At 52.0% G+C, this 17,976-nt stretch overlaps 1 protein-coding gene across 1 annotated transcript in view; it reads right to left on the minus strand.

The window, feature by feature from the left end:
- Positions 1–17,045, minus strand: part of LOC135189795 (cytochrome P450 7B1) — a 138,431-nt gene extending 121,386 nt beyond the window's left edge. Inside the window, exon 1 of the mRNA XM_064170517.1 lies at positions 17,005–17,045. The gene's annotated coding sequence lies outside the window, so the exon portion shown is untranslated. The remainder of the gene's footprint in view (positions 1–17,004) is intronic.
- Between the last annotated feature and the right edge of the window lie 931 nt (positions 17,046–17,976).

Consider the following 17,976-nt stretch of genomic DNA (forward strand, 5'->3'; position numbering starts at 1 on the left):
AGCTGTTAAGTACAGAGGGCATTAAGGTGCCCTTTCACTGGGCTTTAAACATCTGCTGCCAGAAACAGCAGCAAGGAGAAGGGAAGGGAGATTTGGTGAAGGGAAGGGAGATTTGGTTCTCAGACTCAGCAGTCCCAAAGTACTGATCAGCACTTGTCAGTCTCTGGAGCTTTCATATGAATCACAGAATTCTCAGGGTTGGAAGACACCACAAGGATCAGCCAGCTCCAACCTCCTGCCATAGGCAGGGACAGCTCACACTAGAGTAGGTCGCTCAGAGCCACATCCAGCCTGGCCTTAAAAACATCCAGGGATGAGGCTTCCACCACCTCCCTGGGCAACCTGTTCCAGTGTCTCACCACCCTCACGGTGAAGAACTTCTTCCTAGTGTCTAATCTCAATCTGCCCTCCTCTAGCATGGATCCATTCCCCCCAGTCCTATCACTACCTGACACTCTAAAAAGTTCCCCCCCAGCTTTCTTGTAACCTCCTTCAGGCCCTGACACTCTGTGGTTCTCCCACTGCAGAGGCGTTCCGAGAGAGCCTCTGGCACTTGTCTAGTGGCCAGCCCAGGCAGCCAGACAGGAGAGCAGCTGAAGATCAGGTTCCTGAGGGAAGGCTTCCACTTCCTTTAGACTAAAGCAGCTCCACGTCCCAGCGCCTGCTTTTACACTGGAAATTACCCCAAGCAGTTGCTTCATTTTCCAGAACTGCCCTTGCCTGGAGCGCTCCTCCTCTGCCCGGCCCCACCCTGCCTCAAACATCTGCCCCCAGCAGCCCCAACCACCCAAACCACAGGACTGTGCTGCCAGACGCAATGGGTCAGAAGCGCTGCCCAGCTCCTCCACCAGCAGAGGTGTTCCAGGCCAAACTGGCCCTGGGGGTGCCTTCTGCAGCCCAGCGGCGCGGGGCAGGACGGCTCCATCCTTCCCCTAACCTGCAGAGTTAATTGGCCTCAATGGAACCACTTCACCAGCAAGGCTCTCGCCCTGCAAGGACCCAGGGATTAGGGCAGCTTGCTCAGACACACCGAAGAGCTCGCCGGAGGACGGGGGCGGGAGGCTCTTCTCCTGCGCAGTAATAGCTTAGCAAAGCTATTTAGCCTTAAGCAAACTTGAGAGCTATGGAGGATGAACCATGTGGAAGGAGCCCATAAAGCTCCTTGCCTGTTCACTAACCAAATGACTGCTGCTTAGTTAGCTGTAAGCTTCAGTTTGAGACCTTTTGCTCCCATATTTAATTAAAACATCATTGTCATCTTCTGCGAGTACTGAGCTGGAATACTGCAGGCCGATTCAAGATCTGTTTCTTAATTGGTCTTAAATAGGTTAATTGCAATTCAAAGAGCAAGTCATTAGCGGCGGGACGCGGGTGTGTGAGGCAGTGGGACAGAGCAGGAGGCACTGGCTGCGGTGCCTGGGGAGCAGCAGGCTTGTTCCTTTAGGGGTATGGTTGGGAAAGGTTTTGCTGCACAGGTTTCTGAGGCTTCTGGCACCAGGCACCTCCTCCTCCCTGCCCTGCCCTGCTCTGTGGCACTCACGGATTCATTCAACAGTTTGGGTTGGAAGGTACCTTAGAGATCATCCAGTTCCAACCCCCTTGCCATGGGCAGGGACACCTGCCACTAAGCACAGGTTGCTCATCCAGCCTGACCTTGGACACCTCCAGAAAGAAAGCATCCACAGCCTCCTCGGGCAACCTGGTGCAGAGTTGCTCCTCACATCCTACCTCAGTCTGCTCTGCTCTCATTTCAAACCATTGCTCCTGGGCCTGTCCCTGCAGGCCTTTGCAAACAGTTCCTCTGCAGCCTGCTTGCTGCCCACTTCAGGTACTGGGAGGCTGCTCTTTGGTCTCCTTCTCTTCTCCAGGCTGCATGTGTCCCAAAATGTAATGACTCTGTCAGGGAGTGGCAGGACTGGGGGGAATGGATCAAAGCTGGAGGTGGGGAGGTTCAGGCTGGAGGTGAGGAGGAAGTTCTTCAGCATCAGAGTGGTGAGAGGCTGGAATGGGTTGCCCAGGGAGGTGGTTGAGGCCCCATGGCTGGAGGTGTTTAAGGCCAGGCTGGCTGAGGCTGTGTACAGCCTGCTCTAGGGTAGGGTGTCCCTGGGCATGGCAGGGGGTTGGAACTGGCTGCTCCTTGTGGCCCCTTCCAACCCTGACTGACTCTATGGTTCTATACTACAAACACTTCCACAATCCAAGCACTTCAAAATGATACTTTGATCAGTTTCTAACTCCTCTGGGGTTGCTCCACTGAATAACTCCCTAAAACCTTGCTTCCCAGTGATGTCAGCAGATGTTAAGGAATTAACCCTTCTGTCTGGTGGGCTCTGCATAGTTAACCTCCCTGACAAAGTGCTGTGCATGGAAGAAGTGGAGTTATATAATCCTCCACCAGTCAAAGCCATTTAGGCATTCAATGAGGTAGATGCAGATTTTGCATGAATCTTTTAAGGAAAGTTGCATTTTTAATCCTTTTCCTGGCTTCCAGTCCTGCCAGGCACATGGGAGCATCCCTTGGAAACTGAGCAGAGGATAATCTAAACCTCTTCAGCAGGCAAGGAGGCTGCTGGCTCCCAGAGAACACCAAGCCTCAGGGGCTGGCATGCTCCCTGGCACTGGGGAAAAGAAACAGCTGACCAACTTGTCAGGCACTGGCCTCCTGCTTCACTCACCTCTGCTTCAAACTACAGGTCCTCAGGAAAATGCACCTCCTGCCCCTCAGTGCTGGACTCCTGGGGAGCAGAGACTCCCAGAATCCCAGCATGGTGGGGACTGGAGGGGACCTCTGGGGATCAGCCAGTCCAACCTCCCTGCTAAAGCAGGGCACCCACAGCAGCTTGCCCAGGAGCACAATGCCCAGGGAGGGTTGGAAGCTCTCCAGATGTGGAGACTCCACAACCTCCCTGGGCAGCCTGCTCCAGGCCTCCAGCACCCTCACTCCCAAGAACTTTCTCCTCTGGTTCAGATGGAATCTGCTGGGCTCTAGTTTGTGCCCATTGCCTCTTGGCCTGTCTCTGGGCCCATCCTCTTGCCTCCCCACCCCCTAGCTCTTGCTGAGCATTGCTCAGATGCCCTCTGGGGCTGCTCTGCTGCAGGCTCTCAGCCCCAGGGCTCTCAGCCTTAGGTCCTCATAGAGCTGCTCCAGGCCCCTCAGCAGCTTCATAGCCTCCACTGGATTCTCTCCAGCACTTCCCTGTCTCTCCTGAACTGGGGAGCCCAGGATTGGATCAAATACTCCAGATGCAGCCTGACCAGAGCAGGGTAGAAGAGGAGGAGAACCTCCCTTGACCTGCTGGCCACTCTTAGCACATCCCAGGAGACTACTTGCTTTCTTGGCCACACTTGCTGACTCCTGGTGAACTTGTCCCACTCCCAGGTCCTTTGTGGAGCTGCTCACCCCTCCCCTGTACTGGTTCACAAACACAACATTTCCTCTGTCTACCCCAGGTTTTTCCAGCCCTGTCCCAAACCCTGGCTCTGTGCGCAGTGTCTGCAGCAGCAAAGAGCACAGAGGGCTCCAGGGAACCTCCAGCGTATCTAAGGCCAAAACTCTGCTGGGGTTTGTCTTTCTGAGCTAAGATGGAGCACGAGGAAGGTGCTCAGGCTGGGCAGTGCACTGTCTGGGGCTGAAAGGCTGTCTCCTGGCTTCTGCAGCCCTTCCTAAAGCTGTTTTCCTCGGGCTGCTGTTCCTTAGCCAGATGCCCTGAGCAGAGACCGCTGCATCCCCAGCCTTGCTCTCAGCTTTGTGGTCACTGCAGTCTCCACAGAGCTCAGCTGTCAGCAGCACTCAGAGATGCAAATTTGATGCAACTGGGGGTTAAACCATGAATTATTTTCCAAATCAGGACAAAGGTCTTAGCTGGCATTGAAAAAATGATGGCAAGGCAGGGGAGGACTTGGGTGCAAATCTGTATTTCGGAAGCCCCTGGCTGCTGGAGGTGCTGTGCTGGCTGGTGGGAGCTCTGGAGAGCAGTTAGCTGTCAGGGCCAGGTAAATCTCTACTCAACCCCTCGCCCTGGCACTTGCCATGACAACCACCTAAAGAGTTTCTCTCCAAGGAGGTACAAAAAATAGGAGGTTTGCCACGGCTGAGCAAACACCCTGGGCACAGGGGCAGAGGAGCAGGTGGATGGCAAAAAGAAAGGTTATTTTTAGGAGCTTGTGAAGCCAAAATCCAAAGACTCAGAGCATGTCACATAGGTCACTGAACAGCTGTTAGACCCTGAGCACTCTCTGGCTGCATTGCAATCAGGGAGCTGGAGGTAAGAGAACAGCTTTTGACCATAGCATAGAGTCACAGAATGGTTGGGCTGGAAGGGACCCTAAAGATCATCCAGTTCATCCTCCCTGCCATGGGCAGGGACACCTCCCACTAGATCACCTTGCCCAAGGCTTCAGCACTAATAAAGAAGGCAGAAGAAAACAAAACACTGATAAATGATTGGATAAAAGCACAACTAATAAAAAGCATAAGAATAACCTTCTTAATGCATAATATATGGCAGAGTGGAAACGGAGTGAAAGAGCTTTTGAGGGCTAAGAAATTACTCAAGTGTGGGAAGAGCAAAGATGATGAAGCCACAGCAGACAAGCTGGGTGAGCTCTGTGTTGATTGTTGCTCCCAAGGAGGCCACACAGCTTCCTGCACAGCAACTTTTCTCCATGAGGAACAAGATGTGGCTCTGAGCAATCTCTAGTGTGTGGTGTCCCTGCCCATGGCAGCAGGGGTGGAACTAGATGATCCCTGAGGTCCCTTCCAGCCCTGACAATTCTGTGACACTGAGATGATCTGGGCTGACAGTGAGGAGAAAGTGACTTAAGGGTCTTAGAACCACAAAATCACAGAATGGGTTTGGTTGGAAAAGGTCTCTAAGCTCATCGTGTCCAACACTCTCAGGGCAGGATTCTGTTTCCCTGTGTCCAGCTAAATGGTTTCACAGGATCACAGCTCACAGGATAGAAGGGACCCAAAGAGATCACTGAGTCCAACCCCCTGCCATTAAGGACCAAACAATCCAGCTCAGGGCACACAGGAGCACATCCAGACAGGCCTGGAAAGGCTCCACAGAAGGAGACTCCACAACCTCTCTGGGCAGCCTGTGCCAGGGCTCTGGGACCCTTCCAGTCAAGAAGTTACCCTTGTGCTGAGCTGGAACCTCCTGTGCTGCAGCTTCCATCCATTGCTGCTTGTCCTAGCCCAGGGAGCAGTGAGCAGAGCCTGTGACCCCCTCCTGACCCCCAGCCCTCAGACAGTTATAGACATTGATTAAGTTCCCTCTCAGTTTTCTCCAGGCTAAGCAGCCCCAGGTCCCTCAGCCTCTCCTCACCAGGCAGTGCTCCAGTCCCCTCCAGTTTGGCTGTGAATCCTGTGGCTCCTCTGGAGCACACTCCATCTTTTGCCCTCTTAATCACAGACTCAGAGAGTTTCAAAGCCACACACTCACACAGCTGCAGGCACAGACTCACAGAAGGCTTTGGGCTGGCAGGACCTTTACACCCCCAAACTCCAGCAGGCAGTAAGTCCTGTTCTAGGTCACGACAGAAACAACAGGCCATTTCCACCCCATCTCTCCCACTTTCCACCCTTTCCCCCTCTTTTTTCTCTTTAAGGTCACTCTTAACAGTGGACATTCTTCCCCACAAACATTCTGCTCATTTCTGACCGTGGTGACATTACAAATCCAGCTCTTGCCCGGTGCTGTCGAGCTGCCTGGGGAAACAGTGGTTGCAGAAAACATTATGCTTCAAGAAATTAAACTGCCATAGCACCAAAGCCTCCTGCAGCAGTAATTTTGTTGTGTCCTACTATCTGGGGTCTTTGTGGCCATGACATTCCCTACATCTGGGCTTTGGCAGGTGGAGAGGTGCACTTAACTTCCTTCAGCTCCCTGCCATCAGGCTGTATTTGTGAGCACTGCTTGCACAGATGTAACTGTAAAAACTTTGCTCTGATGAGAGCTGGGAGAGCTTGGGAAAACCCACCTGGAAAACCAGCTTGGGTTTGGAGTCTGTTTTGTTCAGCAAAGCTCTGAACTCAGCTCAGAAAAAAGCTCAGAGATGTAGGATGAGCTTAAACAAAGACAATGGAGAGGTTTAAATGGGGGAGAGGGGCACGAAGCAGCAGCACAAACCCAGAATTTAGAGCCTGGATGACAAGCAGCCCAAAAAAATCCTGTGATAAGGTCATGGTAGCTCTCTACAACTCCTTGAAAGGAGGGTGGAGTAAGGTTGGCAGTTGTCTCTTCTCCCTAGTCTCAGGTGATGGAAGTGGCCTGAAAATGTGCCAGGGAAGGGTTAGGTTGGAGATGAGGAACAATTTCTTTGCTGCAACAGTGGAGTGCCCATGCCTGGAGGAGTTGGAGAAACCTGTGGTCACCTCCAGGGATGGGGACTCACCTCCAGAACCTCCCTGGGCAGCCTGTGCCAATCCCTGACCACTCTTGCAGCAAAGACATCTTTCCCCATCTCCAGCCTAACCCTTCCCTGGCACATTTCCAGGCCACTTCCTCTCTGTCACCTCAGACTAGGGAGAAGATACAACCCCCAACCTTGCTCCAACCTCCTTTCAGGGAGCTGTAGAGGGCAATGAGGTCTCCCCTCAGCCTCCTCTTCTCCACACTGGACATCTCCAGCTCCCTCAGCTGCTCCTCCCCAGCCCTGCTCTCCAGACCCTTGCCCAGCATTGTTGCCCTTCTTTGGACCTGCTCCACTGCCTCGATGCCCTCGCTGCTGTCCTCAGAGGATCATTCGCCCACCAGAGCCATTCCCTTTCATGTCAAAGACAGGTATTTTTAAAACTCCATTTCTAGAGAGCCATTAAGTGATTAAAAGCAAAGGAGAGGGAAGAAGACAGTTGGTAGACCAACATAAATCATCATCAAAGCCATCCTGGTGCTGTGACACCACCAGACACGGCGGTGGTGCGCGAGGCTCCCGCGCAGCAGTTAAAGGGTATTCAACCTGATCTGCCTTTGCTGGGAGCTGATAATCTTTGACATTTTAACAAGGCTCTGCATTTGCAGCAGCATCTTATGGCAGCACTCTCGACATCAGAGCACATCACAAAAAACACTTGAACTGTTTTGCAAACAAACTTTCTCCCAGTTAATAATTGAAGAGGGGAACAGCTTGCGCTATATGCTTGGAACCCGCCTTACTATATATAGCGGGAGATGACAAGAGCACACGAAGATGTGGCTGAAGCCTGGTAGCATTTAAATGCTCACTACTTCCTCTGTTACCTTGACTAGTGTAAAGTTGGTTCCCAAGGTAAAAACTAAGTGGTCTGCTGGCATATGGTGTAACCTCCATTTGAGCGCTAAAAGCTGGATGCTGCTTTTGCGAAGCAGATGTTGTCGAGTGCAGCAATGCACAACTGACTCCACCGAACAGCTGGGAATCCTCCGTGACCCATATAGCTCCAAACAAACACAGGCCTGGGCTTGGCAAAAAGGGGGGAGGGAAAAAAACCACATCGAGTGGAAGGAAGCAAATTTTCATTTGGTAAAGGCTTATGGAGATGAAGAATAAATGTTTTTAGCCATAAACTGATTTTATTCACCAGAGGAATCTTTCCAGCAGCTTATGCGATGGCCTCGGAATATCACCAGCACCCTTTGCCAGCTGAAGGCTGCAGTTGCACTGACATATAGTGCAGATGGAAAATAAACATCTGCCTCAATCAAGAGAGAAGAAGCAGGGACAAGGTTGACGAATATTCCCTGGCATGACTCTCTCTTGCAGGGAAGCATATAAATGCTACAGGACCAAAACCACTGGCATCGTCTGGTGTTGTCCTTATGTGGTTACTGACCATGAAGAGAGATGATTAGGATGCACTCTCCAAGGAGGAGTAGTGCAGATGCTCAGGATGATATGATTCCAACTCACCACTCTGTGCTTTGCTATAGCCATGCAGTGCTGAGCAGCAGAGCAGTTGGAAAGGGTTTTTTTTCCTCGGTGTTTCAATGACATTTTGGATCCTCAAATGCTCTTCTTTGGTGGTTTTTAATTTGTGGTGCTTTGGTGTTTGGTTTTTTTGGGGGGGGGAGGGAAGAGGAGATTTAGCAGCAGTTATGTTGTTAGACATCATTTAAAAATGGATGTAGCCACAATTTGCAGCATTTCTGCCCTGTTTTAATCACAGTTGGTTTACAGAGGAGTTAAAGGTGAAGGCTACTCAGCTGGAGGCAAACTCTTCAATTCAGCCCTAGTTAGCTTTGGGGAGAGAGTAGCCCATGCTTAAAGTAACTCCCCCTACGTGCACATAGTGCCCTGAGCTGCCCCTGGCTCCCTCACAAAGGGTGAGGGTGGATGCAGCCTCACAGGCTCTGGGTTTGTAGCAGGGTTGGGTTTGGTTGGGGTTTTTCAATCAGGATAAAGCAGGAATCTGAGCGGCTTCTGGTGACAGCAGTGGTGGATCTGTGAGGCAGTGGCACAGAAAGGGAGGTGCTTAGGAGGGGCATCTTAGTGGGGGGTGGTCTGAATGAGAGGGTTAGGGAGAAAAAGGGAAAGGCAGTGGGAAAGGGGGAGAGAAAGGGAGGGGGAAAAGGAGGGGGGAAAGGGAGGGGGGAAAGGAGGGGGGAAAGGAGGGGGGAAAGGAGGGGGGGAAAGGAGGGGGGAAAGGAGGGGGGAAAGGAGGGGGGAAAGGAGGGGGGAAAGGAGGGGGGAAAGGAGGGGGGAAAGGCGGGGGGAAAGGAGGGGGGAAAGGAGGGGGGAAAGGAGGGGGGAAAGGAGGGGGGAAGGGAAAAGGAAAGGGAGGGGAAAAGTGGAAGGGAGAGGGGAAGGGAAAAGGGGAAACAGAGGGCAAAGGGAGAAGGGGAAGTTAAAAGGGGAGAAGAGCCCAGCACACACAGCTCCAGCACACACAGCTCCAGCATGCCCATGGCAGTTTCCTGGCTGTCACACCTGCTTTATTATTCTTTTCCCATCTTACAAACACAGCTTCTCCCTCACTGGAAACGTTCTGGGAACTCAGAAGTTGCCTGGCACAGTTCAATGGGTGCCCAAAGCTGTACCTTAAAGGGCACTGCCCTGCCATGTGCCATAGGGCATGCATCAAAGAGAGGAGGGCTTAAAGAGTCAACTCCAGAACATTCTGAGCTCTTTCTGCAGCTCTTCTCAGCAGCCAACCACTGTGATTAGACAAAAGGAGTAGGAGAGGCAAAACCTGGCAAAGGCCCAGCTGGAGGCTGGGGCAGTGAAGAGGACCTGGACCCCAGATCTGATGTGTTTGTTGGGTGGTTGTTTTTTTCAGACAAGAGTTATTTCAGCTGGTTCCTCCCAGCTCTCCCCTGCTCCTCCACAGCAGGATGTTTCCTTTAGGCAGTTTTCCTCCCTTCTGTGCTGTTTCTGTTTCCCAGCCTAGCCCTCAGCCTTGTCTTTCCAAGAGCAGCCCCAGCAGGCCTGGTCTCCAATGCTCGAGTCTTAAAATATTGATTTGAAGTAATAGACTAAAACAAGCTTGTTAAGGATGGTGCTAGCTGAGCCAGTCACCACAGCTCTGCTTCTCAGCAGCATGCACATGTCTGTTCGTCTGTCTGGCACAGGGACTGTGCAGTGACCCTGCTCTGACCAGGTCTGGATGTTCACAAGCTGTAGGAGGCTTCCAAGTGGGCAGTATTAGAGCAGCACCCTGAAGGTCATGGAATGGCTCAGGTTGGAAGGGACCTTAGAGGTCTCCTCCAGTCTCCCCACCATGGGCAGCTTCACCTCTCAGCTAGACTCAGCTGCTCAAGGCCTCATCCAACCTGGCCTTAAGCACCTCCAGGGAGGACACACCTCTGGGCAGCCTCTTCCAGAGACTCACCACCCTCACACTGAAGAACCCCCTCAGCTCCAGTCTAGCCCTGCTCTGCCTCAGCTTCAAACCATTCCCCCTTGGCCTGTCTCAGACACTCTTGTGAGAGGTTCCTCTGCAGCCTTCTGTGGGACTGCTTCAACAACTGCCAGCAGCTCGAAGGTCCCCCTGGAGTCTTCTCTTCTGCAGGCTGCACACCCCCAGCTCCCTCAGCCTGTGCTCACAGCAGAGCTGCTCCAGCCCTGGGAGCATCTTTGTGGCCCCCTTCTGGGCTCGCCCCAGCAGCTCTGTGCCCTGACAATCCTGGGATAAATATGCAAACCTAAGCAGAGAGGAGTCACTCCTGCAGGTTCTGGTGACTGCAGTGAAATAAAGAGCTCGGGAAGAGAACTCCAGGGCTGCATCACAGGCAGCAAAGGAAAAGGCCCAGAAGTCACAGACAGACCATCCTTTACTTTTAGCACAATGGCAATATTTCTCCACAAGTAACAGCTGATTAAGCAAACTTATTGAATAAGGTCCATTATGCCTGCTTGGAAAAGCTATAAGTTGAGACATTTTAAGGTAATCAGATTGTAAAAGAGCACTAAACTCTCACTATTAAGCCACCTCACCTTCATTGAATCCTGAATTCTCATTACAACTAATCATACCTCCATGCAAAGCAAAAATAAGTCAGGAACTTCAACCTGGGCATGCTCTGCTCTCAAGAGCCAGGGATGTCTGCTGCGTGCAGCAAGGGCAGTGAGACACAAAGGGAGAGATTAATCTTTGCATTCCCCTGTACAGTGGGGGTTGGAAAGGATGCTGGAGGGCCTGGAGCAGCTCTGTGAGGAGCAAAGGCTCACAGCCCTGGGGCTGAGAGCCTGCAGAAGAGCAGCCCCAGAGAGGATCCGAGCAATGCTCAGCAAGAGCTAAAGGGTGGGGGGTAACAGGATGGGGCCAGACTCTGGTCAGTGGTGCCCAGGGACTGGACAACAGGGAATGGGCACAAACTGGAAGCCAGCAGGTTCCATCTGAGCAAGAGGAGAAACTTGTTTGGTGTGAGGGTGCTGGAGCCCTGGAGCAGGCTGCTCAGGCAGGTTGTGGAGTCTCCTTCTGTAGAAACCTTCTAAAGCTCCCCTGGCCATTGTGCTCCTGGGCAGGCTGCTGTGGGTGCCCTGCTTTAGCAGGGAGGTTGGACTGGCTGATCCCCAGAGGTCCCTTTCAACCCCACCATGGGATTCTGTGAACTGCAGGGACCCCCTAATTAACTCCCTCTGCTCTAAGAGATCACTCATGTACATTATTCCCAGGAATCTTGTACTTTGCAGCCATTTGATAGCCACCCTCATCTTCTGAGAGGCTTTCAGGGGTGGAACTCAGAAGTGAAGTGGTGAAGAAGACTCTCAGTGACGTTCTCTTACAGCCCATCCCACTGCAAGTAGAGCTGCACTGGGTAGCCTCAGAGCTTCCATGGTGGAGCTGACAAATTTCCTTTTCTTGGCTAAACCCCCAAGTTTTTTACCACTGCAATGGAGCCTTCCAGTCCTGCAGCATGGCTGAGCCCACAACACCACCTGAGGAACAGCCCTGCCAGGCAGACGAGCAAGGACATTGATTTGCCCAGATTCATCTGCTAAAGTAGAGATCCCAGAGCAAGCATTGGCACTTCAAACCATCACCCAGTTCTGGGGCAGTCTTGGGAGGAGTTGAAAGTCATTAAAACAAATTAGTGATTGGAGACTGCAGCACCTCTGGCTACCAGCTTGTTCCCATCTATCTCAGGATGCAGCACAGAGCAAACCAGCCCTGCAGACAAGTGCTCCACAGCTAAAGCATCACCTTGCTACGTGAGCCCGGGGGCAGAACATGCCAAAAAAGATCTTGGCTGCCATAAATGTCCACCTCTAATGAGCAAAGATTGACCAAGGAGGAGCTCTTTCCTATTTTCAAATGCTTTTGAAGCAGCAGATGAAGTAATTGTGCAACATTTGAGAGAAGAAAGCATCATATGTACTAACTGAAACAGAAGCAAGAGGACATCTTTCCCTGCTGTTCGAGACCTCAGTCCTGTTCAATATCTTTATTGATGATCTGGAGCAGGGGATTGAGTCCAGCATCACTAAGTTTGCAGATGACACCAAGCTAGGAGCAAGTGTGGAGCTGCTGGACAGGAGCAGAGCCCTGTAGAGGGACCTGGCCAGGCTGGATGGGTGGGCAGAGGCCAAGGGGATGAGACTGAACAAGGCCAAGTGCAGGGTTCTACACTTTGGCCACAACAACCCCAAGCAGCACTACAGGCTGGGGTCAGAGTGGCTGAGAGCAGCCAGGCAGAGAGGGAGCTGGGGGTGCTGGCAGAGAGGAGATGAAGAGGAGGCAGCAGTGCCCCGGTGGGCAGCAGAGCCACTGGCATCCTGGGCTGGCTCAGGAGCAGTGTGGGCAGCAGGACAAGGGAGGTTCTTCTGCCCCTGTGCTCAGCACTGCTCAGGACACCCCTGGAGTGCTGTGTCCAGTTCTGGGCTCCTCAGCTCCAGAGAGATTTTGAGGTGCTGGAAGGTGTTGAGAGCAGGGCAGCAAGGCTGGGGAGGGGCCTGGAGCACAGCCCTGTGAGAAGAGGCTGAGGGAGCTGGGGGTGTGCAGCCTGCAGCAGAGGAGGCTCAGGGCAGAGCTCATTGCTGTCTGCAGCTGCCTGCAGGGAGGCTGTAGCCAGGTGGGGTTGGGCTCTGCTGCCAGGCACCCAGCAACAGCCTCAAGCTGTGCCAGGGCAGGTCTAGGCTGGATGTTGTTAGGAAGTTGTTGCCAGAGAGAGTGATTGGCATTGGAATGGGTAGCCCAGGGAGGTGGTGGAGTCTTTGTGGCAGAAGGTGTTGAAGCCAAGCCTGGCTGGGACACTTCACTTAGTGCCATGGTCTGGTTGATTGGCCAGGGCTGGGTGCTAGGTTGGGCTGGATGAGCTTGGAGGTCTCTGCCAACCTGCTCGATGCTATGATTCTGTATGTCCAGCTGGCACCCTGGTGTGAGCTGCTGCATGCCTGCAGGAGCCAGGAGCAGCAAAGCATGGGCCAGAGCACCTTCAAGGGCACAGCAGCCTTCCCACCTCCTCACAGCCACTGGTGAAGTACTGAGAAGATCGAAGTTGAGGATAGTTTCAGAGGAGACTTTTCTAGATGTTGAGATTTAGATGAGACAGAAGTTCTGTACCTTGAGGGTGATGGAACACTGGAACCAGAGAGGTGCTGGGTGCCCCAAGCCTGGAGACATCCAGCTGCTTGAGGGGTCTCTGGGATACCTGATCTCATTGCAGATCTCTCTGCTGCCTTCATGGGTTACTAGGTGACCTTTAAAGGTCCCTTCCAGACCAAACCATTCTGTGGTCATATGCTTAGCAAACAGGCTACATTTGATGACTCATGGAATTGTTTTGGTTGGAAGAGACCTTTTAGCTCAAGTCCAACCATTAACCCAGCACTGCCAGGTCACCACCAAACCATGGCCCTCAGCACCACATCCACACAGCTTTGAAACCCCTCTAAGGATGTCTCCAGTGATGGGGCCTCTGGGGATGTCCCTGTGCAACCTCTTCCAGTGTTCCACCAGCCTCACAGTCAAGAGCTTCCTTCCAATGCCCAGTCAAGAGCTTCCTCCTAATGTCCAAATCCATCATGCCACTGCAAAGGTGATTGTGTGATTCTAATGTGGATGCACAGGGATCATGCCTGGCTTTGCAGTGCATGCTGTTTCTCTAGCACTGCCCAAGAAAGGGACTAAAGGAAGCTCTCCTTCCATGCAGCAGCTTCCCCATCTCTCCCACCCTTACTCTCATAGAAGTATCACAGTATCACCAAGGTTGGAAGAGACCTCAGAGATCATTGAGTCCAACCCTTTACCACAGAGCTCAAGGCTAGACCATGGCACCAAGTGCCACGTCCAGTCCTGTTTCACACCATAGAATTGCTTTGGTTGAAAAGACCTCAAAGACGGAGCTGGTAGGTTCCTCTAACCCTAGGCTGGCTGGGTCAAGCAGCTAGCTGGAGCTCAAGAGAGGATGACTCTCTGGAATAAGTCTCCTGATGAGGGGTTCTCCAGCAGCTCTGGGGAGGATGAACACAAGGCAGCAGCACAAGGAGCAGCCCTGGGGCAGTGCTGGGCGCACGGCCGCATGTTTTATTCAGCAGCCGACGCTCTCCAAGGGACTAAGTTGCATTGTTTTATGAGATGAAATGATTACAGCTGGAACTGAGAAGGGCCTGGTGCTATTGTTGAAGAGGCTGCTGGGGAGCGTGGAGCTGCAGGGAGCACTGCTGAGGCGTGGTGCTGCCCTATTTCTCCGTGGAGAACCAATATCCCAGCTGCTCCAAGTGCACCTGAACGGCGGCTGGAGAGCCGCGGAAGCCAGCTCGTGGCAGCTGGGACCAGACCAAATGGTCAGTGAAATGAACACATCCAACTAATGCACTAACCAGCTCTAAACTGTTCTCCATCCATAATTTACAGCCCCATGTCATAGTTTGTTAAAAATTAGCTTTGATTAGCTCTGTTATTAATACAATCTGCATATTACAAGGGTGTCACATTTTCCAGCCATCAAAGTCAGGGAGAAGTCAATATGAGAGCATCAATAATTTATACTGGGGTGTTCCAGTCAATTTTCTGCCTGCAATAACAGAGACTGCAGGCAATTAGAGTGCAACTGGTGCTGTTTTACCTCCACACTCACATCTTAAATGAGGCCATATCAATTTCCCCAAATACACCCAGTGCTGGATTGTTTGAATTGTTTCTGCTGGGCTTTGCTTTTCTCTCAAGCTGAAGTCGGTTTTGTGCATCAGGCTCCAAGCAGAGCAGAGCTGGCAGTGGCTGTGCAGTCTCAGAGAGCATAATCCAGAGAATCCTGGAATCCTTTCAGCTGGGAAAGACCTCTAAGATCAAGTCCAACCACTGACTCAACACCACCATGGCCCCAGGTGCCACATCCACACCTTTCTTGAACAGCTCCAGGGATGGGGACTCCACCACCTCCCCTGGGCAGCCTGTGCCAATTCCTGACCACTCTTGCAGCAAAGACATTTTTCCTGCTCTCCAACCTAATCCTCTCCTGGCACAATTTCAGGCCATTCACCTTTCTACCCCCTTTCAGGCATCTGTAGAGAGCAATATTCCACACTGTTCTCTTGAGTGAGATAAATGCTCCTCTGAAGCTGAGGAGCTGAAGGCAGCTCCTGACCACTTCTGTCTCAATATCCCTCCACAGCAGAGAGCTCAGCAGAATTCTGCTGTTGTGGCAGCTCACTCCTTACCTGTTTTGCTGTCACAGACACCACAGATGAAATCATTTCCTCTGCTTGTTGAACAGAGAAGGATTTTTAAACATCACAGAAATGATTTGGCAGTTTCAGCCTGCACTGCAGTGAGGAGGGACCTCGATGTCACCACAGTAGCTCTTGGCTGCCTCAGGACCCACCCTGCTTACAGCTGTCTTGTGCTGCCAGAGCAGCAGACATGCTTGGAGTGGGGTTAAGGTGCTTGGCCCCCATTGCTTCCCACCTGCTCCCCAAGCAGTTTGCTTCCATAGCAGCAGGCCTGTGCTTGGTGCTCCTGTCGTGCTCTTTTCACTCTCAATGGTCTTCACACTCACAGCCACAGAACATGACAGAGTTCAAGATCCCAGCTGACACTCGTATGCCATGGAGCTTTGAGAACTCAACTTAAGGAGCTTGTTCCTGCTCTCTCTTTTACTGCTGGGATGTGCAGCTTCCCAGAAGTCATCTCCTTTGTCTTTCTTGTGTCAGGTGTGACCTGAATTTCACACAAGCCTCAGCAACCTGGCTTACATGCTAGAATTCCCCAACTCGGGAGGGCTGCATCAGGAGCACACAGCATCACCACCAGGCTCATCAAGGGCAACATCCATTCCCCTGGAAAGGGAGACAAGTGCTGTGCAACAGCACCTCTGGGAGCTGGAGCCCCTTGGTCCCATGCTGACTGCTCTGACTGCTTCATTTTGCTTGTACCAGCATCATCCTGTAAGCCATGCCACAAGGGCCTTCAGCTGCACACCAAGAAAGGGAGATGAACTGCTACTACCTCTGTCAGACTCCATGTAGAAGCGTGCACCACACCAGGCTTCCACACTGCCAGGTGTGCTCACTGCTTTAGAACACTGAAGTGCTTTCCTGAAGCATGAGAGTCAATTGTCACCCCTAGGGACTGTGAAAGCAGAAGTGTAAGGGAAACCAGAGTCAGCAAACAGCTGGAGTTGGAAAAGACCTTCAAGATCAGAGTCCAACCATTCTGTAACGCTGCCAAGGCTGGTGCTAACCCATGGCCCTCAGTGCCACGGCCTCGTGGCTTTGAAACCCCTCCAGGAATGGGGTTCAACCACCTCCCTGGGCAGCCTGCACTAGTGTCAGAGAACCCTTCCAGAATTGTCTTCTAGGATCCAACCTGTACCTTCCCTAGGCCAGCCTGAGCCTACAGCCTCTCATCTCTCACTGCTTGGGAAAAGAGACCAACACCCACCCCACTCCAACCTCCTTTTCTCCAGCCTGAACACTCCCAGGTCCCTCAGCTGCTCCTCACCAGAGTTGCTCTCCAGACCTTTCACCAGCTCCACTGCCCTTCTCTGGACCCACTCCAGCACCACTGGAGCAAACACTGAGGTTCTTAGGATAGTTAAAACTCATAATTACAAACCCCCAATCATTTTAGGAGGGAGAAAATCCCCAAACCAGCTGCATCCAGGAAAGGGTTCCAGATCTGACTTCTATGACTACAGCATTGAGATAACAGCCTGTTCCAGTCATCAACACAAAAAGCCACTCCATTTGCAAAGAAGGATCCACTCAGGGGGAGGGTTTGGCTCAAAAGCAGAATATTCCTGTTCTGGCTGGCTCTGTGACTCACCAGACAGCCCAAAATCAACCTGCCCAAAGCACTGCCTGGGGATTTGCAATCTAGTGCAACAGTCACCTTGGTCATGAACTCAAGCGAGTGGCATCTGCTCTGAAGCCCACTCTGAAACTCACAGCACGGGAACGAAAAGACTCCAAAGGAGGCAAAAGATGTGGAGCAGAAGTGTGCAGCTCTCTGCCACACCTCTAGAAAAGCAGATGGATTTGTTGTTGGAAACAGGTGGCAGCTGAACTAATCCTCCTTGAAGTAACCTTAGTTGAGGACTCAGAAGTTCTCACAGCAAAGGGAAACATCATTGGGTTGCTTACCTGAAGAGCAGCTCTGGGTCATGGTCAGCAGCTCCCAGACACTGTCACTTCATCAGGACTGTGCACTGGGCTGTGCAAAGCTCAGCCTGATCGAGCTGGAGGTGTCCTTACTCGCTGCAGGGGGGGACTGGACAAGATGACCTTTGAGGGTCCCTTCCAACTCGATGCAATCTGTGAAAGTCGGATAACGAGAGATAAGTCTGCTGGAAATGCACCTCAGGATCACTGCTCTGCCTACAGACACTGGGAGAGGTGCAAGGAACATCTGAATATTCTAAATAATTGGTTAATTGCTCTTAATTCCTAAGTGTTCTTCCCTTCCACAAAAGTGCTTTCACTAAACATCTGCTGGTACGAACCACACTACAGAGAGGAGCCATCAGCAGAAGGGAATTTTAATAAACACAGTTCCTTGTATTTTAATGACTGATATAATTAGAGGGAAGGTTAAGGGAATATTTGTTTTCCTCCCCCTCAGGGCTCCTTGCAAACAGTTTGACTTGCAAACAGCATTTCAAACTCTTGCAGCCAGAATGCTTCAGCACTCTGATGATGTACAAGGGGAAGAAATACCTCAACCATTTAGGCAGTGAGAAAACCATCCCAAAACTCTTCCTGTACAGTGGATCTAGCACAGGACTATGTCCCAAACTCTGCTGGGATCTTTGTTGTCCCAGCTCTGTTGGGGCTCTACACTAAGCCCAACTGACACAGCTTTGTAAGCCTCCCTTCCGCAATCCAAGAGATGATGTTCCCTGAAAGGAGACTGCAGTGAGCTGGGGGCTGGGCTCTTCTCCCTGCTGTTAGGTGATAGAATGAGAGGAAATGGCCTGAAATTGAGCCAGGGAAGGGTTAGGTTGTAGAGCAGGAAAATTTCTGTGCTGCACGAGTGGTCAGGAACTGGCACAAGCTGCCCAGGGAGGTGGTGGAGTCCCCATCCCTGGAGGTGTTCAAGAAACCCATGGCCATGGG

Source organism: Pogoniulus pusillus, chromosome 34 (genome assembly GCF_015220805.1).
Source record: "Pogoniulus pusillus isolate bPogPus1 chromosome 34, bPogPus1.pri, whole genome shotgun sequence".
Classification (NCBI taxonomy): domain Eukaryota; kingdom Metazoa; phylum Chordata; class Aves; order Piciformes; family Lybiidae; genus Pogoniulus; species Pogoniulus pusillus.